This window comes from Mauremys reevesii, linkage group 1 (genome assembly GCF_016161935.1).
Source record: "Mauremys reevesii isolate NIE-2019 linkage group 1, ASM1616193v1, whole genome shotgun sequence".
Taxonomy (NCBI): Eukaryota; Metazoa; Chordata; order Testudines; family Geoemydidae; genus Mauremys; species Mauremys reevesii.
In genome coordinates this window covers 98,696,584-98,723,820 of record NC_052623.1, presented here as the reverse complement: position 1 = coordinate 98,723,820, position 27,237 = coordinate 98,696,584, and the positions used below count along the sequence as shown (strand labels likewise).

The 27,237-nt window shown below is 39.8% G+C and overlaps 1 protein-coding gene and 1 long non-coding RNA gene across 11 annotated transcripts in view; one reads left to right on the top strand and one right to left on the bottom strand.

The window, feature by feature from the left end:
* Positions 1-27,237, bottom strand: part of GPC6 (glypican 6) — a 1,136,844-nt gene that overhangs the window by 465,051 nt on the left and 644,556 nt on the right. The gene's annotated exons all lie outside the window — the stretch shown is intronic.
* On the top strand, positions 440-26,395 carry LOC120394795. Its single transcript, XR_005592408.1, has 3 exons — positions 440-503; positions 896-997; positions 26,024-26,395. It is a non-coding gene; the product is annotated as an uncharacterized LOC120394795 (long non-coding RNA).

Sequence of the window (27,237 nt, the reverse complement as noted above, 5' to 3'; positions counted from 1 at the left end):
ATGGTGAATTTTGCATCATATTATTTTTGACATTTTATGCTCATAAAAATTCAGGAGCCTCCTCAATTTCTCCTGAAAAACAGTAAAAACTTTCATGAAAATGACATTACAAAAACTGTGGGACCTAGTGCAAAAATGTTTTAAAATATGGTGACATATTTTACAATAAGCACCACTAGAGGTCATTAAGTATAGATAGAGAGATTTTCCAATTCCTAATATATTATGGGAAGTCTATTGTTGTGTGTGATGGGGTGGACTACACCCTGAGACCTCCTGCTGGAGGACTTGTGGCCCTGCCATACCTTGCTCCAGAAAAGGGGAGTAGAGAGGTCTTCCAAGCTGCCTAGAGAGGCTGTGTGGGAAGCAGTCAATCAGGGACAAGCAGGTCAGTATAAGAAGAGCTGCAGGGTCAGAGTGAGTTCAGTTCTTTGCTTGAGCTGGAGGAGAGTGGATGGTACTCTGAGCTGGCTGCTCAGACGCCACCAAGACCTGGCCCTGAGGTAAGTGTGAAGAATGTGCTGGAGCCATGGGGAAGTGGCCCAGGGAATTAGAGTAGCAACACAGTTTATTTAAAGGGACATTGTGGATGGCTGCTATTTATAGGGTCTCTGGGACCTGGAGTAGAGGGTAGGCCCAGGTCCTCCCTGCAGCCACTGGGAAAGTGGCCGGGACTTTGAGGCACCCCAGAAGGGGAACTGAACTGTAGTGGCCCAGCTAAAGAGCTGAAGAAAGGCCCTGAGAGGGCAAAGACACTGCCTTCAGGGGTGGAGCCCTGAGGCACTGCTCTATTCTGGAACAGGGAAAACTTGAGGGAGACCTCACAGAGGGCACTGAGAGAGGCCCCTGTGGGACTTGTACCCCAAAAGAGGTTTGCTTTGCTTTTATCTCACAGAGAGACTGCCTGACTTGGCCGGAGGGCTGAATCACCGAAGACCCACCACAAAGAAAGAGAGAGTGCAGTCACACACACTCAGCCAGGGGGTGCTCACGAGAGGTGAGTGCGACCCCGTTACAGTATGTCTAGACTCTACAGTAGATTGCTTTGGCCTCTCAAATATAAATTCCAAAATACAGAAGAGAGAAGTGATACCTTACTTTTGTACAACTAGAGGAAACTGGTTTTAGTCCCAATTCCTTACATATTCTGTTAAATTTCTGGTGCCATATCACAGAAAATCAAACATTAGCAACTTTTGTTGTTAATCCAAGTATCATCAATACCAGTGCCAGCCACAAACATCTGAATTGTTTTAGATATTTTATACTGTTAAATTAATGCAGAAAATCAATTCTATCAACCTTAACTATTTTACACTGCATCCATACTATTACTCTTAGATAGCATTTTGTGGATCTCATAAATAAAAAACTAAACTAAAAAACTAAAAAAAATGGCAAGCTGAAAGCAACCAATTTACATTTATTGTGTGACCACTAAGGACAGGAAATCGTACTTGACCAACGGTAAACTCAAATATTGTGAACTGAATCTAAAGCCCACTGAAGTCACTAGAAGCCTTTTCACATACTTCAATGTGCTCTCTCTATCCTATGTCTTTGAAATTCTCTGCCAGAATCAATGTACTCAAATATAGTTTTATATACATCAGATATGAAAAAAAGAAAAAAAAGAAGATAGAAACCTACCATGGCAGGAGCTCAGGGGAAAATAAGTTCCACAAGGATCCCTTCTGTCTACACTAGGGAATTATTTTGCAAAATTGCCTAAGCTCTACAGTAGAGAATTTATGACATGCTATCACCAGTTCTTTACTGGTGGGAGCCCTAATGTAGAACAGGTTTCTGAGTTTAGATTTGCTTTTACCTCTGTCAATTAAATTTCCCTTGATTGGATTTAACTAACAGGGTGACAACAAACTGGAAGCCTTGTGTATAGTAGGATCCCTTTGTAGTAGCAGGAGTGATCTTTCTTTATTTTTTTCTCTCTTTCTTTGCACACAACTTTCAACAGCTATTTTGTTATTCAGACAGTTATGAGTCCATCACTCCCATTGAAACTGACAAGAGCTACACATGCTCACACACCTTGAAAAATCAGAAAACTGAAAATAACTGAAAGGCAATAATAAATACTTGCCAGCAGAAAGCACCTTCCTCTCAAAGATCAGAGACATATCCACTAAGCGGTCAATGGAATGTGAAAGATGTTGCGTAAGAGGTAGCAGTAGACAGAATAAAGAAGTAGACTTTGAGGATAATAAAAACTGCCTCATGAAGGCAAAAAACATAATAAATGGTTACCTTCAAACAAGCTGTGATCAGACACTTAAATTTCCCCCTTTGAAGAAAACAATTAAAACCTTTTACTTTTAGGCCCTAACCTAATCCTCCAATTAAATCCAGGTGGAAAGGATCACTGCACCCACACAGAGCTTTGTTGCAGTCAGTAGTGGATCCTCCTGCATGGATCCAACTGCATGTTTGAGGCCTGAGAACAAAATTTATATTTGAATGTATTTAGAGTCAACACAAATCTGTATCTGTGACAAACTGTTCACTAGAACTGGATGCTTTCTCATTGGCTTTTTATCTGACTGATTGTATCATCAGAAACCTCTTTGCTGGCTACCAGTATGTCCACTGGGAGAGTTCTAGTAAAAAAGAAACTGAAATAAGGTATATGGTACAATGCACTAAAAATGATCCTAGGAAGATTAGCATATATATATATACCTCTACCCCAATATAATGCGGTCATGGGGAGCCAAAAATCCTTACCGTGTTATAGGTGAAACACCGTTATATCGCGGTAGCGGTGGCAGGCCTGCAGCGGTGATTTAAAGAGCCCGGGGCTCCCTGCAGCAGCCGGAGCCCCGGGCCTTTTAAATCGCCGGCGAGCCCCGCTGCCACAGCCCCAAGGTAGCAGCAGCAGGGCTCTGGTGGCGATTTAAAGGGCCCGGGGCTCCCTGCAGCAGTCGGAGCCCCGGACCCTTTAAAGCGCTGCCTGAGCCGCACTGCCGCAGCCCTGGGGTAGTGGCGGCAGGGCTCCAGCGGTGACTTAAAGGGACCAGGGCTCCCTGCAGCAGCCAGAGCCCCGGGCCCTTTAAAGCGCCGCCAGAGCCCTGCTGCTACCGCACTATATGCGAACCCGGGTTATATTGGGTCGCATTATAGCGGGGTAGAGGTGTATATAGTGTTATGGCAGATTTAAAACAATATAGCATACTTTCCTTTTGTGCAAGCTATGTAAAAGTAGCCTTGAAATTCCCAATACTTATTTGTTTGAGTGAGGGGAGGTTTCTTCTTGTTCTCATTTGTCAGCTGCTGAGTTACAAATGATGTTTCCATTTTAGTGGGTATTTGACATATAGTGATACCAAAGAGTTTTATGCTGCAATGCTGTACTGCTGTGTTCTGCTGGCTGGCTGCTGAGAGTGTTAGGCATGAAGACAGAAATGTTTTCTATGAAGCTGCAAGGGGGTCCTCTATACAGGAGAACAACTTTGATTTCTTTTTCAACTTGCTTGTTGCCAGGAGACTCCAAAGGGAGGCCATAGTTTGTCATTTGCAATGACACTGGCTAATACTCCTCTAGTTTGGCAGTAGACATCCAATATGTGAGGTCCCTTCTGCTGTTATTGCTGAGTCATTTCAAGAGACATTTTTACACTACCTACTTTGATTTTTTTGGGTGAAAAATGGGTTATGGAGCAATTTTCTGCAACTGTAGTTTATTGCCAACATCTGTCAGTATGTCCAAAATCCACAATTAGATTTTGTAAGAATATTCCAGGTGGCTGACAGACGTAAGTGATAAGGGAATTTTTTCTACAGCTTGCCTGTTTTTAATACGTATTTGTTTGTATAAAACCAAATTAGCAAGGTGTTTTAAAAATGAATGCCAGTTTAAATGAATTGTCTCTTTTCCCACTATAAATTAGCAAAGGAGATAGTTTGCACAGTGGCTAGAGATGAGGGCAAAAATCATTGCATCTCTGATATGTAACAAAGATAACATGCTTTGGAAGGATAAATTAATAAACTAAGTTTTATGAGAAGAAAAGGAGTAGTACACAACATGTATGCACTCCCCAAGGTTTTCTACCATCTAAAGATTTTTGTTGGCTACAAGAAATCACCAGTAGATAAGAACTAGGTGGAATTCTACAGGGACTGGGGACAACAACTAATATTAATAATGTGATTGTAACCATATGTTCTTACTGCTTTTTCCCTCATCTTATCTATGGAATTTATATGACCCCCAATACCACATTATCTAGGAGCCACACAATCTAGGAAAATGTTGTTATCCCCATGCGTAAAAGTGAACTAGGGCACAAAGAGACAAGTGACTTGCCCACAGTCACATACACTGAGTCTATGGCAAAGCAGGGAATTAAGCCACTTCTCCCAAGTCTGAGGCTAGCACCCTTATCACTAAACCATTCATCCTCTCTTCTAATATTTACTCTACTTACTTTTCAGACCATGTCTTAACTTAAACTGTCAGTTCTTCAGAACACAAGCGGTCTTTCTAGGTGTTTGTACAGTGCCTAGCACAACAGGTGCCTGGTCCTGATTGTGGCTTCTGGGTACTACCTTCATAGTAGGCATTTATATTATTATTAATTAAATAATGAATATCTCAGTTCCCCTCTTTCTAAAATTGAGACAATAATACTTTCCTTCATCACAGGGAATAACTCATTGTTGGAGAGATACTATGGTGATGGGTGATATATATATATACACACACACACACACACACATTAGGGCTGTCGATTAATCAGTTAACTCATGCAATTAACTCAAAAAAATTAATTGCGATTAATCACACTGTAATTAAAATCAATATATTTGAAAATTTAGAAAACATCCAAAAATATTTAAATAAGTTGTATTCTATTATTAACAGTGAGATTAAGCATGATTAATTTTTTAATCACATGATAGCCCTATAATATCTATCTATCTATGTTACTGACATTTTCCAAATGTATAGGCCCAATAATTTAGGTGAGTTGTTTAATTGTATTCCCTGGGGGGTGGTGTGGAAATTGACTACAGATAAAAAGGAGAGAAATCCTTTGAAGAACACATAAGAAAGCAGTGACATATTTTATGGATTTTAAATGGACAATGTATTTTACTGACTAGAAAGCAAAAGAATTTAAAAAAATAATTTAAACTCACATTAAAACAGGGATAATGTCTGAAAATCGAAACCTGAGGTATATTACATGTTAAGTGGCATTAATTACACTGCTGTCTCTACATAACTAAGAAGCATCACCAGTATATTATAACTTTTATGTAGCCTATGTGGCTTTACTCTTTAAGTGCTACTTCATTTACAAATCATGCAATTAAACATTTGTTCCCATTAGGGGCTTTAATATTAGGGTTAAACATCAAATTAAACTGTTCATTCAACCAAGTATATAAAAATATTCATTGCTTTCTCTGACCTAAGCATAATTTTGTTGGTCACGCTTTGCCCCTTGTGGATACTTACATAGTCAGATTTGTTTTTTAAGTGTATATATCACACTATTGAATGAATTTTTTCTGCTTGAAGTTAAGGTAACTGTGACAGACATAGAGTGTCTCATATTAATTTTATCTCTCAGAATAGTTTCATTAGTACTATGTATCCGTGTATAATACATCTCAATAGTATTCACACCCCTTTTGTATTTACTTTCCTCTAATATTCAAGCAGATGAATAGAAAGTCCCAACGTTCAGTGAGCTGAGTCCATTGCAGTGGGCATACATGTGATAGTGTAACTATTGAGCCAGGGCATTAGGACCGTGCTTCGTTGACAATAAACCTCGCCTTTGCTACTGAATGGAGTATATGGTCTCATTGGGCAGTTTGATTAGAGCCTACTGTACAGGCTATCTGGCCAGAGCCAGTGCAGCATGCAGGGACAACACACATACACAGCAACAACTAATGACATGTAGTTCTTTGTATTTATCTACATTGAATTTCATCTTGTTGATTTCAGACCAATTTCCTAACTAATCAAAGTCACTTTGAATTCCAATTCTGTCCTCCAAAGTGCTTGCAACCCCCACCGCTTCATGTAATGTGCACATTTTACAAGTATACTCTCCACTCCATTATCCACTGAGGCTGCTCAAGACAATTTGCCACTCTAGGCAAAACAACTGCCCCATGCGTGAAGCCACAGATGGTGGCCAGGGCTGTGTGATTCAGTGGGTGGAGCTCTATGTAGTGCAGGGGTCGGCAACTTCTGGCACGTGGCTCACCAGTGTAAGCACCCTGGCGGTCCGGGCCATTCTGTTTACCTGCCACGTTGGCAGGTTCAGCCGATCGGAGCTCCCATTGGCTGCAGTTCGCCGTCCCAGGCCAGTGGGAGCTGCAGTCCACCGAACCTACTGACGCGGCAGGTAAACAAACTGGCCCGGCCCGCCAAGGTGCTTACCCTGGTGAGCCACGTGCCAGTGGTTGCTGACCCCTGTTGTCGTGGGTGAGACTGTATAGTACAGTGGCCAGAGCTCTGTGGTCCAGTGGGCAGAGCTATGAGGTACAATGTGTGAAGCTCCAGTTGGGATATGGGGCTGTGTGGCACAGTAGGTGGAGCTCTGTGCAGGAGCAGGGCTATGTGACCTATTGAATGAATAGGTGTTCAAGGGATAGAGGCATTGTTAGTGAAGTGGTTGAAGGGAAGAATGTGCCAGTGATAGGGATAGCTCCAGAATGTCAGCATTGGGGGTGGCGGGAGACGGCTGTTCAACAAGTATTCCACAAAACAATCAATTATCCCAGAAATCTACAACACTATGGAGCTACCTTGTTTGCTGATTATCCAAGTAATTTATGAAAATATTGAATTGTACCAGATCCAGAATAGACCTCTGTGGCACTCTACTAGATATGACTGCTCAGGTGGACAGCAAACCACTGATTATGCTAAGTATGGTTTTTCATTCTGTTGTGCACCCATCTTACAGTAATTTCAGCTAAACCACATTTCCCTAGTTTGCTTGTGAGAATGTAATGGGACACTGTCAAAAGCCTTACTTAAACCAAGATATCACATATGCTGCCTCCTCTTATCCACTAGGCCAATATCCCTGTCAAACAAGGAAATTAGGTTGCTTTGGCAAGATTTGATCTTGACAAATTATGTTGGCTATTACTGGTCATCCTAATTTCCTCTAGGTACTTACAAATGGATTGTTTAATAATATGTTCTAATATCTTTCCAGGAACCCAAGTTAGGCTGACAATAATCCACACACCCTCTTTGTTTCCAGTTTTAAAGACAGGTACTATGTTTGCCTTACTTCACTCTTCTGGGACCTCACCTGTCTCAAAGAAAATTGCTAATGGTTCTGAGCCTGCTTTAGCTAGATCCTTAAATACTCTCAGATGAATTTAATCAGGCCCTGCTGACTTAACTATACCTACCGTAATTTATCTAAATAGTTTTAACCTGGTATTTCCCTATGCTGGTTTGTGTTCCTTCCCTCTTGTTATTAGTATTAATTGTGTTAAGTATCTAGTCACAATTAACTTTTTCTGTGAAGAGTGAAGCAAAATAGGCATTAAACACCTCATTGTTCTTGTTTTTGTCTTTTATTAGCTCTCCTTCTCCGCTAAGTAGTGGACCTACACTTTTTCCTTAGTCTATCTCTTGCTCCTAACATGTGAAGCTTCTTATTTCCTTGTATGTCCCATGCTAGGTTAACTCACTTTCTGCCTTATCCTTTCTGAGTTTGTCTTATTCTTTTCTACTCTGCCTAAGCAATTTTTCCATGTTTCCACATTTATAGGATTTTTTTTCGTGTTTCAGGTCATTAAAGAGCTCCTGATAGAGCTGTATTGGCCTCTTTCTATTCTTCCTATCTTCGCTTCCCATTGAGATAGTTTACTGTTGTGTCTTTAGAATGGCCTCACTGAGAAACTGTCAGCTCTCCTTAACACCGTTTTCCCCTTATATTTACTTCCTATGGAACCTTACCTACCAGTTCTCTGAGTTTATTAAAATCTATTTTTAAGTCCATTGTCCTTATTCTGCTGCTCTCACACGTTCCTCTCCTTAGAATGACAAAATCTTTAATTTCATGATCACTTTCATGCAAGCTGCTTTCCACCTTCAGATTTACAACCAATTCCTCTCAAGACAAAAATGACTCCTCACCGTCTCTCCTGGTTATTTCCTCCACCTTCTGAAACAAAAAGTTGTCCCAACACATTCCAAGAACTTACTGGGCATTTTGTGTTTTGCTGTATTACTTTTCTAACAGACATCTGGGCATTACTACCCGGTCTTGTGTTTGCTTCTTAGTGTGCTGTTTGCCCACCACATTCCTGTAATTCAGAGGACCCAATCATTTTTCATTCGCATCCTCATGTGGTAGCTGTATTTCTAAGAATGAAATTAGACTTTTCCCACTATACCTTCAGTGAAGCCTAAAATCCTCATATCCCCTAATGCTAACCCCTGAATTCAAGATTTTCTTAATTGGCCTCCATTGTTGTAGCTATGTTGCAGCCACATCCCATTTAATTTTGTAGTGTCCATGTGTCCTTCCAGATAAGAAATCCTTTGCTCCAATGTTTTTTATCTGCCTTGACTGTTTCTCAGATTTTAGATTTGAATCTATGCTCTTATTGTCGGGCTATTTTCCAAATTCATAGTCAGCAATACTGTTCAGTTAACTATGATTTGAGCAATTATTTCCCAAGATTATCTGTATCATCTGCCCATCATCTTCTTTGGCCTCTAAGGTCTGATGCTATCTCAATATATTTTTTTCCTTCTCATTCCCCACCCACTCGTTTTCTCTGTTTTAATTACCTTTCTTTGGTATTTGTTCCTTGACCATGTACCATTCAAAGACATTTGGTGTTCATTCAGAAGTGCAATAAGGCCAATCATTGTTAAAGCTTTGTTTTAAAAGAAAAGGTAAAGGGGGAGCTTGAACTCTGTAGCTGGTAAATGGAAAATATTCAACACAATATGAATGGTTTGTACCAACAACTGTTGGACTCTACTATGGCTTTGAAGGGATGACCATTATGACATCCTCTCCAACTGCATTTATATTATAGATACAATTCCTTGTTTCAGGGCTGGTACCAGGTTCATCAGTAAATGATTTAGTTTCCCATAGCTTCCCCAGAAGAAAACAAACATTCTCTTTCACACATACAGGCACAGATTTTATTTATTGATTGATTTATCTCTGTGTAGAAGAAGGTGCTTTCTAGATTGGAAGAAAGGGGTTTTATAATTTGTAATATCGGGTTTTGTAATTTTTTCGCCAGATGACACACCCTCTTATCCCCAAAGGAGGAACTCACTCCCTATGTTCACTCACTCATATGTTAAGTTTACCTTTTCTTTCTCAAATGTAGAGAGTTTGATACCGAATAAAAATTTCAACCTCTGGTTGTTTTACAGATGTCGGATCTAACTTTAGCAAGGGCACTGACGCCAAAGGGCTGCTTGCTATCCTTCAAAGCCATATGCAAGACTTCAAATAACTGGGTTGCATTGGAATGGCAGAAAAGCCAGAGGCATGAATTTAGGGCCATCAGCAGCGTCCTGGAACTAATGGATTAGAACAATTTATACATTTTAATCCTTTGGATTACCCCTATATTTTCAAGGCCGTGAGCAGTGATATAGAGAATAAAGCCAGTAAGGGTTGAAAAACTAAATCTCATGGCACCACTTTTAAAGTTAGAAGGAAAGCCATCACTGGTAATGACTTCTCAAATATATAGTTCAGAGGATAATATGAAAAACTTACAAAGTTCAGGCAAACAAGCATGTGAGGGAATAATGCTTCTACACCCCAGCATTTTTCAAAATGTCAGGTTGCCTTTGAAGAGACATAACACATGAAAAATGATTCTTAACTGAGGTAGGAAGAAAGAAATAAAAGTAATGTTTGATTATTATTAACACTGCAAAATCTGCATTCTTCCCTTAGTGCTAGGGCTTTTACAGTAACTCCCTTATTTATCTATGCTGCTGTATTGGCTGTGCATTTTGTTTGAGCTTGATTTTATGTACTTTTTTTTATTCTCAACTTCTGCCAGATAATTACATTCAGAAAGGGTTTATTATTTCAACCTGGTATGCAGCAGCATTTATAGATTGATAATCTGCAACATGAAAATAAAGGATGGGAATAAGATATCATTGCCTTACTTGGACTGTTGTGAAAAAGTTTAAATCTTCACTGACACTTTGGTCCTTTGATTTCTGCTATCCTGACCTAAGAATATACGTGGACTATCTTGTGAACCTGCTTTCCCCAGTGTCTGTTTACCGAGTCTTTCTTTGAACTGCTGATGGTAATGAATCTCCTTCTTCCAACCCCAACTGCTGCATTCAGTTATCATCAAGCACAGACATCAACTAGAGCTCTAATCTTGCTCTGATGGATGGAATACTAACCTTTCACAAGATTAGAGACACAAAGTGCTCTGGAGATAATAAAATTCAAATAGGTTTATTTCAAAGGGCAACTCAATCTCGATTTTGTTCATGGGTCACTTGACAGATCATTTACCAATGTAGTTTTTGTGTCCTTCTGAGCTTGGCTTCTGTGCGGTGCTTCAACTATTTCAAATTAAGTGGGCCCCAACAGGCTGAGTTTGATGGGGGTCTAACTTCAGCAAAAATAGTAGAGAGACTTGCTCAGTAAGGAACTGCCAAGTTTATGAAAAATGCACTTTCTTTCTGAGAAGGTAGATTTGGGGTCATTCTTATTATTTGAATGATAAGAAGTAGGCATAAGAATGACAATAATGAACATGACAATAATCTTCTCAAATTCATTCTATTTTAGAATTTTATGTCAGATGAGGGGAGCTAAAGCTATCTGACATTGGGATGAGCCAGATGTGGTATGTGCTTTTAAGTGTTAGGAGATTTAAAGTTTTTGTAGCTCCTGCAAGGATATTTTCAATGTGCTACTCAGGCTCAACTGTTCAGGAGTGCTTACAAATCAAATAAATCAAGATTTAAGACAGACATCTAAAAGCAAAGAATCTGCACATACTGGTATCTACCTTAGAGGGCTGAAAGAACCTTACCCTCAACAGCAGTTTTCTGTGTTTGGTACCACTCAGATCTAGGTATTTCATATGAATAAAATAGATACTATCTTTTCAAGCCTGTAAGGTTGCAACTGGCTCCCAGTGATAAACACACTGGGAACCACTATCACTAGCTATAGATTTTTTAAAGGTAATACATAACAGTTTATACAAAAACAGTATTTATCTTTCATAGATATCAAAGCACTCTACAAGGAAGAAAATATAATTAATTCAGACTAACAGCAGGGAAAACTGAAAGAGAGAGCTAAAAAATGACTTTCCTGACATCACACAGTAGCTTAGTATAAGAATAGGGCTAGAACCATTGGCAATTGGCAATTGATCTTTGATTATCAGCAGGTAAGTATGCCCAGTGGCCTGGGATGTTAGATGGGATGGGATCTGAGTTACTACAGAGAATTCTTTCCTGGGTGCTGGCTGATGAGTCTTGCCCACATGCTCAGGGTTTAACTGATCGCCATATTTGGGGTCGGAAAAGAATTTTCCTCCAGGGCAGATTGGCAGAGGCCCCAGAGGTTTTTCGCCTTCCTCTGCAGCGTGGGGCATGGGTCACTTGCTGGGGGATTCTCTGCAGCTTGAGGTCTTCAAACCACAATTTGAGGACTTCAATAACTCAGACATAGGTTAGGCGTTTTTTATAGAAGTGGATGGGTGAGATTCTGTGGCCTGCATTGTGCAGGAGGTCAGACTAGATGATCATAATGGTCCCTTCTGACCTTAAAGTCTATGAGTCAGATCTTCTGACTCTCAGGTAGATGCTGAAGGTCCATACAGAGCAACAGACTACTTGCAAATGAAAGTTGAATAGCTGCGCATAACAAAACATGTTTGGAAGAACATAACCTACTGCAGCTAAAGTGATATTCTTTCATCTCTCCAGAATATGGAGGACTACAACATACTATTTAAAATCCTGTACTTCGGGAGTTTATGTGATAATTCAGCTATAAAGACTTGCTCCAACACCTGCCAATATAGGTTTAGTCTCAGGGCTTGGCTACACTGGAGAGTTGCAGTGCTGGTGGTGGCTTTTCAGCGCTGCAACTCACTCACCATACACACTTGCAAGGCACATACAGCGCTGTATCTCCCTGGCTACAGCACTGGCTGTACTTCACCTCTGCCTGGGGAATAACGACTGCAGCGCTGGTGCTGCAGCACTGGAGTGCCAGTGTAAACAGTGATTAATCTTACTACGCTGTAACTGACCTCCAGAATTTTCCCATAATGCCTTTAACTAAAGAACTCTTTGTTTTGTTATGATGCCTCTCTTTGTTTTGTTGTGAACTTGGGGCTCCCAGAGCTGCTTATCTAAAAAACAAACACAGCTACTGTTTGCTGTGAATGAGGCAGGCAGAGGGATGAATGTCCACAGCTAGTGTTTGCTTAAGGAGAGAAACAGCACGGTGGGGGGGGGAATCTGTCGGAGCAGCTGCTTATCTGGTCTGAAGGCTATTTGCATTTAAGAGTGAATGAAGGGTCGGGGAAGTGGTTGGAATTTGCAAGGCAGGGAGCTGACAGTGTTGGCTCCAAAAATCCACACTCTCTCTCTCCCCCACGCTCCCTGTCACACTCCACCCCTCCCCCCTCTTTTGAAAAGCACGTTGCAGCCACTTGAATGCTGGGATAGCTGCCCATAATGCACCACTCCCAACACCGCTGCAAATGCTGCAAATGTGGCCACACTGCAGCGCTGGTAGCTGTCAGTGTTGCCACACTCCAGCGCTTTCCCTACACAGCTGTACGAAGACAGCTTTAACTCCCAGCGCTGCACAGCTGCAAGTGTAGCCAAGCCCTCAGCCTAAAAACATAGAAATTTAGTTTTAGCTCAGATTTAAGGAGCAAATTTATTTTTTACTGTTTTTATAGCCTTGGAACTGGAGGAAAAATGTATTCCACCTTAGATCAGTTTTAAACTTTGTGTCAATTCATAAGCGATTTTGTTTCAAATACTGCAATATATTAGTACATGTCTGTCAGGTCCTTTTGTGGTTTTGTATTTGATAATCAGATGAGTTATTAATATTTCAGAATTTGTTACTGTTTTCATAAAGATTCTAAGGCACACAACAAAGGAGCAATTACCATCTTCTATACTATCAGCACTTGAAACAAAGTACCTTAAGTGTTTTTAAAATGGTCAGAAGACATTACAATGTGCCTCTAAGGAAACATTTCAGTCTACCATGTATACCCCCACATATCTACATAAGAAACATGTAATTGTGTGTCACTTTCTCTTCTTTCAGTACAACAACTTGGGAAATTAATTCATTATCAATATATCTTTAAAGGAATATTTAGGAACATGCAATGAACTGAGATAGGACTTTCGTGGCTGTGCTTTTTTATAAAAAGGAATCTTCTGGTCAATCTTTTTTTTCCCCCTACAAACAGGCCATGAAAAGTCACACCAGTATGTAAGACAGGAGATTAGAGAATCAAGATCTGTGCTATCGAAATGCTTCACAGTAAGGAGGACAAGAGTGAATCAAAAATCCCCTGAACTTTACAAATTTCCCAGTTGAGTACCATAGCAGGGCTGCAGACACACACAGCACCACAAACAAGGGTGTAATCCACATGATGACACACTCAAAACAAAAGGGTTGCTGTCCCAACATTAACTAGGCACTGTGAGATGAGGAAAATGATGGAGAAAGCAAGGCAGAGAGATTAAGTGATTTGCCTGGTCACATAGTAAATCTGAAATAGAACAGGTGTTAGAACTCAGGAGACCTTCGCTTCTAAAAACACATCCTGCACTGCACTATGCTGCATCTTCTTTCAGATTATAGAGTAGGAAAATGGCATTGCACGATAAACATAATTTTGCCACAGATATTGCTAATACTAGAGTTTTGAAAACTATCAATAAATGTACTTCCAGGTAAGACTTACCAGGAATTGCCTTCTTTAATCTAAAACCAGAACTAGGCATCTTGAATGGAGAAAAAATCATTAAATAATTTAATATGACTGCTAGTTAGACTAAACTAGATCTGTAAAGACAAAATCAAAGGGCATGATTTGGACTAAATTAATCTTCCCTAACCATACACAGAGATCCACTACAATTGTCAGCCTAAGCACTTTTTCCTTCCAAAGAACGCCACTTGGCCTATTATATGTAACATCATGCACTTCATTGTTAACTTTGAATTCCCTTGTTTTTGTGGGATTAAGTCAGACCCTTCACTTTACTTTAATCTATTTTTTTGTGGTTTAATTACAAGATATTCTCTAGAGTGCTACACAGTAACAACTAATCAGCTAGTTCTTAACGTCCACAAAAGGAACTGTCATCTGTTATTATATGCATTGCTAAACCCACCACAGTGTCAGCAGAACTAAAAACAAACAAACCACAAAAAGCTATATTTAAATAATGTTATGTCTGTGATTTAAACACATAAAAGCAAGAAAGTTCACACTTGAAGCTGGAACTCTGTCTCTAATCCACTGTATTGCTCAGAGCTAGGGCACTACCTATGATATATAAAAAGAGGAGCCCTGTTTGGAGACTCTGGCAATACACAGCACTGTGAGGAGAATGTCGGATAGAATTTCAACCCAAATGGCAAATTTCCTTGCTACTGGGGTGGAGGAGGAGGGGATCACACTTTCACTGTCAGTGAAATCTGAAGGCAAGTTGTTTGGTTTTTATGCTGTTTCTTCATTCACAAATCAAATAGCTATAAATAGGACCCTACCAAATTCACTGTCCATTTTTATCAATTTGATCAATCATAGGATTTTAAAAATCATAAATTTCATGATTTCAGATATTTAAATCTGAAATTTCACAGTGTTGTAATTGTAGGGGTTCTGACCCAAAAAAGAATTGGGGCTGGGGGAGGGTGTCACAAGGTTATTGTAGGGGGGTTGTGGTACTGCTATCCTTACTTCTGCACTGCTGCTGGCGGTGGTGCTGCCTTCAGAGCTGGGCAGTTGGAGAGCGGCAGCTGCTGGCCGGGAGCCCAGCTCTGAAGGCAGAGCCGCTGCCAGCAACAGCACAGAAGTAAGGATGGCATGGTATGGTATTGCCACCCTTACTTCTGTGCTGCTGGGCCCTCAGTCAGCAGCTGCCACTCTCCTGCTGCCCAGCTCTGAAGGCAGCAGTGCAGAAATAAGGGTGGCATGGTATGGTATTGCCACCCTTTCATTTGTGCTACTGCTGGTGGGGTGCCACCTTCAGAGCTGGGCACCTGGCCAACAGCTGCCACTCTCCGACTGCCCATCTCTGAAGGCAGCACAGAAGTAAGAGTGGCAATACCATTCCCCCCCCCCAAAATCACCATGCAATCCCCCCACCCCCCCACCCGAACACCCTTTTTTGGTCAGGAACCCTAATTTGTACGCTAGTCTCCCCTGTGAAATATGCATAATATAGAGTATAAGCACACAAGACCAGATTTCACTGGGGCAGACCAGGTTTCACACTCTATGACATGTTTTTCATGGTCATGAATTTGGTAGGGCCCTAGCTATAAGAAAACACAACATTCATAGAAGGGGATGGTAATTGACAAGCTAAACTAAGTCAATGTATATAAAATACATGAACAGTGAATGTATTAAATACATTAAGGCAGGAGTCGGCAACCTCTGGCACATGGCTTGCCAGGGTGCTTACCCTGGCGGGCCGGGCCAGTTTGTTTACCTGCTGTGTCGGCAGGTTTGGCGGACCACGGCTCCCACTGGCCGCGGTTTGCCATCCCAGGCCAATGGGGGTGGTGGGAAGCGGCGCGGGCCTAGGGATGTGCTGGCCACGGCTTCCTGCCACCCCCATTGTCCTGGGATGGCAAACCACGGCCAGTGGGAGCCGCGGTCGGCCGAACCTGCCGACGCGGCAGGTAAACAAAGTGGCCCGGCCAGCCAGTGTGCTTACCCTGGCGAGCCGTGTGCCAGAGGTTGCTGACCGCTGCATTAAGGCAACATTAAGGCTGCAAAGTTAAAAACACCTCAGGACATTCAATATTTAAGATTACTTCTGCAATGTTATATTAGGATCATTGCACATATGGTGCATTAACTTGGAATTTTTGCAGTACATTTTTGCATAACATTTTGAAGGAAGAAAAAAGTAAATTACAAAACACTGTTAGCATTTAAATAATCCTCATTAAGTTTTGATTAGAGAGGGGGGACATGGGAGAGGGCAACATTTCCAACTCATCAAGCAGAATAAGGTGGTAGAAGGTGAAGGCCTGTTTTTTCTACTGGAGATAGTTTTATTTTGTGTGCAGTTCTGCTCCAAAAAAAGTGAGTGGGCAAAAATGGCTGTTTCTAATTGAACAGATCCATTCCTTTATCATCAGCCTCTTGAGTGACTCCTGTTAGCCCTACAGTGATAAGAGATGGGTTTTATTCCTTTTTGTACATCAACAGCTTCCCAGAAAAATCCACCTTTGGGCATAGACCAAGAATGAAATATTTCAGCCCAATGATGGATTTTTCAGCAGTTTCATCTCTTCAGTATAGCTGTGGGGAAGAGGTAGCTGCTATGATACATATGCAGGGAATTTTATGCATGGGTGACAAATTCCAAGAACAGAAGGGACAATTGTGAGACTCTAGTCTGACTTCCTCTATGACATAGGCCATAGAATGTCCCAAAAATAATTCCTAGATCGTATCTTTTAGCAAAACATGTAATCTTGATGTAAAAATTCTCAATGATAGAGAATCCACCATCACCATTGGTATTATTCCAATGGTAAATTATACTCTGTTAAAATTTACACTATAATTCTAGTCTGATTTTGGCTAACTTCAACTTCCAGCCATTGGATCGTGTTATACCTTTCTCTGCTAGATTTAAGACCCTGTTATTACATATGTGTTCCCCATGTAGATACTTTTAGACTGTAATCAAGTCAACTCTTAACCTACTCTTTGTTAAGGTAAATACATTGAGCTCTATGATGGAAAGTAGCCAGAGTGGCTGAGCTAACCTATATACTATAACTGTTCTATGATTCTATCATTATAAGGCATGTTTGTTAATCTTCTAATCCCCTTCTCTGAACCCTCCCCAGTTTATCAACATCCTTTTTGAATTGTGGGCGCCAGATCTGGTTATATTCCACCGGCAGTCACACCACTGCCAAATACAGAGGTAAAATAACCTTGCTACTCCTATTTGAGATTCCCCCATTTATGCATCCCAGGATCACATTAGCTCTTTTGGCCCCATAGATATATACATTTACATTTATCCCAATGAAATGCATATTGCTTACTTTTGCCCAGTTTATCAAGTGATCCCGATTGCTCTGAATCAGTGACCTGTCCACTTCATTTTTTCCACTCCCCCCGCCAATTTGTTTCATCTGTAAACTTTAACATCGATAAAAATGTTAAATAATGTAAAACCAAGAACCAATCCAAGAACCAAACCAAGACCCTACTGGAAACACATACCCTTAATGATGAGTCCCCATTTACAGACCTATCAGTTAGATAGATTTTAATCCATTTCATTTGTGCCATGTTCATTTTCTAGTTTTTTTTTAAATCATTGTCAAGTGGTACCAAGTCAAACACCTTACAGAAGTCTCAGTTTAGCATGTCAACACTATTGCCTTTATCAACCAAACTTGTAATCTCAGCAAAAAAAGTTATCAAGTTAGTTTGACAGGATCTATTATTATAAGCCCATGTTGAATAGCATTAATTACATTACCCTCCTTTAATTCTTCATTAATTGAATCCTGCATCAGCCATTATCTTCCCAGATTTGATGTCAGCCTGACAGGCTTATAATTACCCAGGTCGTTCCATTTATCCTTCTTAACACAACACTGGAACAATATTAGCTTTCATCTTGTTTTCTGGAACTTCCCCAGTGCTCCAAAATGTACTGAAAATCAACATTAGTGGTCCAGTGAGCTCCCCTCAGCCACCTCTCTTAAAACTCTTGGATGCAAGTTATCTCAACCCGCTGATTTAAAAAAAAAATCTGACTTTAGAAGCTGCTGTTTAACATCCTCCTTAGACACTAGTGAAATGGAAAGAGTGTTGTCATCTGTTTTTCCCACAAACACAGAATATAAATATTATTGAACACTTCTAGCTTTTCTGCATTATTAATGATAATTCTACCATTTCCATCTAATAATACACCAATATCATTGTCAGGATTCTTTTTGCTCCTAGTATACATAAAGACTTCCTTTTTATTGTCCTTAACTCTGCTGTTCATAGATTTCTCATTGTGTCTCTTTGCTTCCCTAATCAATTTTCTACAATTCCTAATTTCCGATTTATATTCATTACTATCCTCTTTCTTCCATTTTTTAAATATTTACAGCTGATTTCACTTCCCTTCTAAGTCAGATCAGTTTTTTAATGACCTTCTTCCTCAATTGTGGGATTGTGATTTCTGGGTATCTAGTAAGGTGTTTATAAATGATCCCCAATGATAATTTATATTTTTTTTGAATAAATACTTCCTTTCAGCTGATCTGTCTCATAATTGTTCTCAGCTTTGTGAAACTGGCCCTATTATAGATATATATTAAAATATATATATTTTATTTATATGTGTGTGTATATATATATACACACATATATTTTACTAGTCTGGCCTTTATTCTGCTTGCACATTATACATGTAATGATCACTTGCACCTAAGCTACCATTAATTTTTAGCTGTGTGATCAGTTCCTCTTTATCAGTTAGATCAAGGTCCAATAAAGAATTCCTCTGTGTTGGATGCAACGCTTTATGAATTAGGAAACAGCCATCTATAATGTTTAGACATTGCAAGGATGTTTTAGTACTGGAGCATGAGACCTCCAGCATGTCACTGAAATTGAAGTCCCCCATAATCACGGCAGCTTTTTTCTTATACATTGTAGATAGGTTCATAAGGAGGTGATCATCCTGTTCCCTAGTGTGATTTGGTGATCTGCAGCAGACACCAACTATTACCACATCTTGTGCTTTATCTAAGACATTGTTCCATAAGCATTCAAGATCATATTCTTCTGAGTTACCAGTGACTTGTAAACAGGTAATGCCATTTCTGACAGAGTGTCACCCCTTTTGCCCACTCAGTCCTTCCTGAGTAGTTATAATAATTTATTTTAATTTATTAGAAAGACTCTGTGATTCTCTTAGAACAGTTATAGTATATAGGTTAGCTCAGCCACTCTGGCTACTTTCCATCAACAGAAGTTGGTCCATTAAAGATAGTACCTCACCTACCTTGTCCCTCTCATAGTATATCATCTGTTATCCTACCCTTTACGAACAAAGAAAGCCTTAACACTTACTAGTCAAATCTTTGAATTCAGTGAAACTTTGAGGGTACTCGCAGTATACAGCTTAGCCATCTTGGATGGGCCATAATACTTGCTGTAATATTTACTTTATATGCTGCTAGATGAAGCATTGAAACAGCAGAGGTCCCAAAAGCTAGTCAATGTATTCCCACCAGTAACTACTACATTATTTATACTACAAAAATATAAAATTTAATTGGAACCTTATTCTGATTTTCTGGATGTTCTGACAAATGTGGGAGTTTGAATATGAGCCCCTCTCACTCTCACTCTCACGCACACACACACGCACACGCACCAATACAAAGATTTTTGTAAATTTAAGTAAATCTCATCATTCACTAAAAGGACTCACTTCCATTCATTTGTACAGAATACCTGGAGCAGAAGGATCCACTTACACTCCAATTGTTTCTTGCTAAATTGCTTTTCATTGTAAAAGAAATGACAATAGTTGAATGGGAGTAGAATAATGTGGCAAGAAGACTGGAGCTTATTTTCAATGTTTAATTGCCACATAAAGCTAACAAATGATTAAAAAGATAAATCAAAAGTTTGCAGAAAGAGTGAGGCTCCCAGTCACTTTTACAGTTTCATTTGAGCTACATGGATGTTATTATACACTCATTTGCAAAACAATGAGCTCTTACTGTTTATGAAAGTTTAATTTCTTGGTTTATTGCTTTAATATATTTCACATTGGTAAGGTTTACTTTTAAATGAAATCTTTGCCTGTATTATGTGGATGTTATTTTACACTGACTCTACAGACAGAATGAGTAACATCATAATTGTATTCATCTATGAAACAATTAAAGTTGGGGTAATTGCTTCTAGTTCCCTTATATCTGCATACTATGTAATAGAATTAATATTTTATCGTCTGGCACTGCTTTTTGTTAGCAGAATATTCTAAAAACAATTTTTTTGTTTGGCCCCAGGCATTCGAGCAAGTGTCAGAAAAAGTTTGTCTGAATCAAAAATTGTACCAAATGTAAAGTTACATTTATCTGATTCCATATCGCTGTAAGTTCACAGCCACAATTAGATTTTGGGCCTTTAAAAAAAGTGAGTAAAGCACAGATTATTTAATTAGCCAAACCTGATAATTTAAGAGGGGATGTGGATCTGTTAACAAATAGATGTCACTAAAAAGATACAGCTATCTTAGGCTGAACTCCATAATTATGCACCTAGAAAAGAATAAAAATAATAGTGATTATTATTAGTGAAGAAGCTTTCATGGAAGATTTCATGAACCCCACAGACAAACTCTGTGAACATAGTTCCCTGTCAGAGGCTGTCACTTTGCTCTCTGAGAAATGTCTAAGAAGGTAAGGTGATACTATGCTGAAGGTCCAGGCAGATATTTCTATACCAGGGATCAGCAACCTCTGGCACGTGGCTCGCGAGGGTAAGCCCCCTGGCGGGCCAGGCCAGTTTGTTTATCTGCCACATCAGCAGGTTCAGCGGACCGCAGCTCCCACTGATCGTAGTTTGCCGTCCCAGACCAGTGAGGGTGGCGGGAAGCCGTGGCCAGCACATCCCTTGCCTGTGGCGCTTCCCGCTGCCCCCATTGGCCTGAGATGGCGAACCGCAGCCAGTGGGAGCTGCAATCGGCCGAAAGTGCCGACGCGGCAGTTAAACAAACTGGCCCGGCCCGCACCCTGGCAAGCTGCATGCCAGAGGTTGCCGACCCCTGTTCTATACTTTGGCTAACCCAATCTAGTGAAGCAGAGTTCTCCTATAATTCACTAGGAAAGAATCATAGAGAGACTCAGCTTATTGGAGCACAGGGTATAACTCCAGAAGTTTTAGCTCTTCACATGAGTAAATACAGCACAAGTGTCTACCCAATAATTCAAGTATGACTTTGCCATGTGACCACTCTCACCTGAGCTTAACCCAGGTGCCAATTACCCAAGCTAACTCTGCACTAAAGACATACACCAGCAAAGGCTAGGAAGAGGCCAGGTAGCCTAAAAGGAACCAGGTGCAGTTATATATTATATAACTGACAGATGGTTGTGTCATGGTCCCTGCTATGGCTCAGCTAATAACTCACAATGAGTAATTTATTTGACAACTTTGACCCCATTTCTTCACATTTATTCATTAATTACACTGATCAGACAAATAGATTTTTTAATTTGTTACTCTGTGGATCAAATAAAACTCTTAAAAATGTGATCTGTGTGCGGCTGGTCAAATAAGTTACAAAATACTGCTTTCATTCCCCAGTTGTGACCCTCATCATTTCAGCACATGCTAAACTTTAAGGAGCCATCAAATTGACTTCAGCAGGACAACTAACATTGAACATGTGCTTAAGTGTTTTGTGGGAAAGGTGTCGTATGTGGATGCAAGTATTGCTAGCATAAATATTTGTATATGTAAATTTAAAATTAGGTTTCTGCAAATATTCATATATTCAGCTTTGAAATTTGCTTCCCATGAACATTTTAAACAAATTTCAGTAGTTCAAGATGTGCCCAAAGAGATGATACAGAAGAGGCCTGAATGAAACAAAATTGAGTTTGGACCAAATGGTAGAAAATAATTGCATTATTTGCTCAACTTTACTCCTGCATAATGAAGGGTTGGAAACCTGAAACCTAGGCTGAGCTAATCTGTCTAAAAGTACTGGAGATAGTTGTCGAGAAAGAAGAAACCATATTTGTTTTGTTTTAGTTTTAAAAGAATCTCAAGATAAAATATATTAAATGAGCCCTTTACACTGAAAAACAAAGTTTGAAGAAGGAGTTCAAAACAACCTGAACTGTACACAATGAATCAAAGAAATCAGCCATCTTACTCATATCTTTCTGAACATGCCTTCTACCATATCACATGCTCCATCAAATGAAGCAGTGGTGTATGCTAAAGCAGTTCTCATCTTTTCAGGGAAATGAGTAATTAATCACCATGCGTCTGCCATATTCTTTCAATATTAAATCTAAGTCACAGATATGTAAACTGCCTTTAAAAATCTAGACTCATACAAGTTCCATCATATTTAGACACAGCAACCTTTTATTAGGTAGATGTAAAATACAAAAATGCATATCAGCCAGCTAATCTTGCTGTTTTCTCATTAAAATTCTGAAATTAATAAAGCCACTACTGACAAAAACAGCAATCTGTATTTGTGACACACTGTACCTGAAAGTAGCACACTGTAGCCCCCATATTCATTATTCATATATGGTTGTGATATTTCATACAAAGTATGCCATGTAAGATATTATATGAAAGGTCATGATCTGGTGAAACCCATTGTTCTTTCCAAATATGTATATCTTTAGTGTGTACGAAGTTATGAGATTTTTCTGTATGGTTGTTACTGAAGTATGTTGTAAATTTGAGAGTCTCTACCACAAGGATGGTGATCCCCGCCCTGGAGGGTGTTAAACGACCATTGATAAGCAGAGGAGTTATAATCCAGAGTTTTGTAATTCAATGACAGTTGCACAAGCACCACACAATGGGGACTGCTTGACCCTATGACTCAGTTGCACAAGACCATACCAGGACGATTGCTCAACCCAGTAGCTCAGCAAAGCCCGCCAGGACATGTCTGGGCAAGTGTCTTCTAGGCACATGGACTAAGGGATATAAAACAGGGGACAGAGGCATCATGCTTTTGCCTTTCTCCTCCCACACCTATACTGGAAGCAACAAGAATGCTGGGAAGACATAAGACTTCAACTGAGAAGACTGGGTCCCAGGTTTAAGGGAGAAACCCGTGTTTTATGAACTGTAACATCCAGTGGGATGAGAACATTACTTGATCTAAATACTGCCTAGTGTAATAAGGTCTACGATTTAGATTGTGCGCTTATCTTTTATATTCTTTGGTAACTATCTTTTCCACTTTTATGCCTTCCACTTATAATCACTTAATATCTATCTTTCTGTAGTTAACAAACCTGTTTTGTATTTTACTTGAAAAGTCTTAACTCAGATAACAAAGGCTGGTGCATGTCCTCTCCACGCTGAGGGAGGGGTGGACTGGGTAATTTACACTGGTCAGGCTTCTGACCAGGGCAAGAGGGTACAGCTCTGTGATGTCAGGCTGAGGAGCTGGGGGGAATTGGCTGGTGCCTTTCTCTGTGTGATTTGTGAGTGGCTCTGGGACCATTCATGCAATCCAGCGAGGTGTGGGACACCACAGGCTGAGGGATAAGAGCCCCTGGAGGTGTTTGCTGCATGTCACTAGCAAACGTTGAGAAAGACAGCCCAGGCTGGAGAGTTAAGGGGGCACAGCAATGCCCCAGTTCCAGATTATACCCCGGGGATCCCGTCACAATACTAACTTGTTGCCATCTTTTAAAAATCTGTATTACTTTGATATATAACTGAAAGTTTTCATTGTAAAGATGTGCTCACTTCAACTGAAATTATTTTAAAAATCTTGACTCAGTCATTGTTTGTTGTTAAACCTAATACGGGGTTACTACATGTAGTACCACTTTTTCTTCATTGGACGGACCAAATTTAAAAAATGCATTCATCTTTAGAAATGTGCATGATACACAGCAAAATGTTTGATTTTATATGTGTACTCAGAAATTCTGATAGACCCATTATTTTATATCAGAGATTATTTTTCTTCATCCATCATTATCAATGGTAATTTATAGTCAGTTGATTGAATATTACATATTTATTGAGTAATTAACCTCCTATAATTCCCTCTTCCTTTCTTGTTCTAAATGTTTATTTCTCTACTATTGCAATGCTAAGTCATCTCTGGAGATAAACATAATGACTTTTATGGGGAGGAGTACTGTGCTAAGCTACTTTAAATTATAATTGTAAAGCTTTCATATTACATTGATCATCCTCTGAACATCTTAGTTGTTTGCTCTTTTTCATTTATGGTGAATTTCACCTGTGGTCTGCAAGACCAGGGCCAGCTCTGCACCGTGGGGGTAAGCCTGCAGTTGTGGCTGTGAAATCCAAAGCTACCATGCAAATGGTGTCTGTGCTGGCCCCATATATACAACAATGGATGTAGCCCCAAGACCCTGTGCAACTGGTATGAAGGGGCTACTGCTGCTATTTTAACCATGGCACTTAACAGCAGGTGTGAGTGGTGTCACAACCCACCCATTGACCCCATGTTGGGAATGGATTTCAACTCTTAAATCTCTCTTCATACTCCGGCCAGATAGAGCCCAGGTGGTTGGAGTAAATTTCAGGTGGGTAGAATAGATTTCACCCTATAATTTCAGAGGCTTCTAAACCACCTGTAACCAAAATTTACTCAGCAGAGGGCCACACTGGCAACATACCAGGAGGCTGCACTTAATTTGCCTGGCATGGTACTTACTGCACTGACCCTCATCTGTAATACGGAAGTGTGAAGGTTACAGTTCCCACATGGAATTGTCCATCTTGACCTGCACATTCAGGCCACTCAAATCATGATGGAGTATGAGTCAGAAAAGGGTAATTGTGGGATGCACTTTGGCTACCCCTGTACATCTGGATCTTTATAGAAATTAGAGGTAGAAAAATATTAGGTTATTGAGTACATATCTCTGCTAATACAGTTGTGTTTCTCATAGTACTTACTGGACTATTGTTTTATCATTTATAATTAAAGCCACACTGAATTTACGATATTGTGGATATTAGGCTACCACTGTAATTTTGATTTTAACTAGCTTATTTTGCACAGTCCACAAGTTTGCATACATTCTGAGGTCTGCAACACACAATTTTTTCCCAGTAGTACAATAGAACCCCATTTATCCTAGCTGATAGAGGCTGGGGCTCAGGTTGTAAGCTCTATGCATGGCGGGGCTCCCACCTGTCAGCCCCACACACTAATGACTGTAATATAATTGCAGCAAAATGTCTGGTTATCAAAAACCATTAGCAGGGATAACATAATACTTGAGTGTTTATATTTTCCAGCACTTTTTTTTCTTAAACAAATCGGTCTTCTCTGGCTTTTCCAAATTACTGCAATTAATAATTGTCCATTATTACTTTTCTGTGATTTTCCATGTCTTGTCTGCAATTCAATTGTAATTATTTGACAATCATCCCACAATTCAAGTAGGACCTTATTTATAATCCATTTAGTCCATATAGCCATCAATGTTCTTTCTAAGATCCTTCCCTCACTCTTTGAATAAGTTCTTTTAAATAATTTCAAAAGTGTAAAGTTCCAAGTGCACAATGCCAGCCTGAAGTAAGTTTAAGTATGTAAGCCACAGAGCTAGGAGGGGTGTGTGTGTGTGTGTGTGTGTGTGTGTGTGTGTGTGTGTGTGTGTGTGTGTGTGTGTGTGTGTACACCTCTCTGTACCTCTCCTACAGGAGAAAGGGGAAAAGCTAGCTCTGGCAGGCTCAATTTAAATACAATATAACTTTACCCCAATGTAGTTCTATATACTGCTTTATGTTGTATTGTTTGGAGTTTGTGTTTTTGTTGTTGGAAATTATGTTAAATGATGTACAGTAAATGTATTTATGGAAGGGGGAGGAACTGTGAAAGGAATAACCTATAGAAAGTGGGGCCATCCTGCACTCACAGGTAATGGAATTTGCTTGGGCAGTGAGCCAAACTCAACAAGAGGAGACACTGTCTGAGAAACTCTTTCCTGGTATCTTGCTTTGTTTTGGGTTTACCATTCAGAGAATCTGGACCCTACATGGAACGAGACTTGGCACCGAGTAAGCTGGTAGTACTGACTTTGTGAAACCAGACTGGACAGTAGTTGAGCAGTTGGAGCTGACTTCATAGAAAGTAGGAAGCCTGGAGGAGCTGATTTTGTGGAATCTGACCTGGCAGCTGCAGATCTGAGAGAAACTTGATCGTGCAGACTTCACTGGACTGCAGTGGACTAGTTGTGGAGATCTGTCTCCTGGTGCCCAACTTGACCACCACTGACTCTAACTGGATTCACAAGTGAGGTGTAGATGGGTGTGGATTATGTTGTGATTAAGAGTTTTGGGATTCCAGTCAATTGCATTTAATTGAGCAAAGGAAGAGATCAGAGCTGGAAAGAATGTGGAGTGTGAGGGGATTTGGAATATTTAGTGCTTGTTGGAATTTCCACTAAAAATATTAAAACAATATTCTCATGCACATTGTTGAGAGAATGATTCTTGATCAATTATATCTTGACTTAACTAAAACTGGGAAATATTGGTGATGGCAAAAAAAGATCTATACCAGCCCCCACTGTACAAAAAATATTGACCATTATTTTGAAATTTGATTACCTTTCATTGAATTAACAGAGGACTATGACTCCAGGAGACAAGCAGTCAACACACATTTTTTGTTAATTAATAATAGCCATAATTATTGCAGGGAATTTCTTTGTTTTAGTGTTATTGCTTCCAATTACTTTTATTGATAGGAAAAATTCAATACAAACATATTTAAAAATCACCATAGCTGATAAAGAAATATGGGCTCTGACCACGTCCAATTTTCTAGCTCAATGTTCATGCTGATAACACATTTTTTATGTGCCCAGCAAATTGTGTTCCTTATTTTTACAAAGCATATTTCACATACTTTGCAGATAAAATAACTCACAAAAATGTAATCTGTTTTTATAGGTCACAGGGATATAAGTAAATCCAGTGAACCAAAAATGTATTTTTGAAAATGTAATATTCTACAGAATACTTTTCAGTTTTATTCTCGACTGCCTTTCTGATTACGTTCTATTGTTGTCTTATTTTTCTAATAGATGATTCCACCTCTCTCCTCCTCCTCCTCCAATGTAACTACCTTGCAGGCAACCCATGACTTAACACTGAGTACATTCATAGCACATCCGAATAAACTATCTACCTCATCGGTATTCATTATAGCACTTAAAGATATCACTGACC